Source organism: Limulus polyphemus, unplaced genomic scaffold (genome assembly GCF_000517525.1).
Source record: "Limulus polyphemus unplaced genomic scaffold, Limulus_polyphemus-2.1.2 Scaffold639, whole genome shotgun sequence".
Lineage (NCBI taxonomy): Eukaryota > Metazoa > Arthropoda > Merostomata > Xiphosura > Limulidae > Limulus > Limulus polyphemus.
This window is the reverse complement of record NW_013666249.1, coordinates 211892-212284: the sequence shown is the minus strand read 5'-3', so window position 1 is coordinate 212284 and position 393 is coordinate 211892.

Sequence of the window (393 nt, the reverse complement as noted above, 5' to 3'; positions counted from 1 at the left end):
GTGCTACAAGTTTTTCTTTGTCATCACTATCAATGTCATGAAACTGTACGCACAGCCTGACGAATGTCACGGACACCACATGCTAGTTGTCAAGGGAACAACTAGATGTCTGGAAAACTCGTGGAAGATACTTTGTTCACATGGCAACGCAAGAGCTTTGTTTTAGCATAGCCTTAAAGAATGTACTTTATTCTGCGCAGCTGAACTTAACCTAACTGGAAAATTGGTGATTACAGTAACATACAGGAAAACATATATCAAGTTACTCCATAGTCTACTTTTTCATGAGCGATATTTGATTGAAGTTATTGCTTGTGAACTCTCTGACACACAAGTATCGTATATATATATATATATATATATATATAAACGTAGTTTAGTATTATTTTCTAC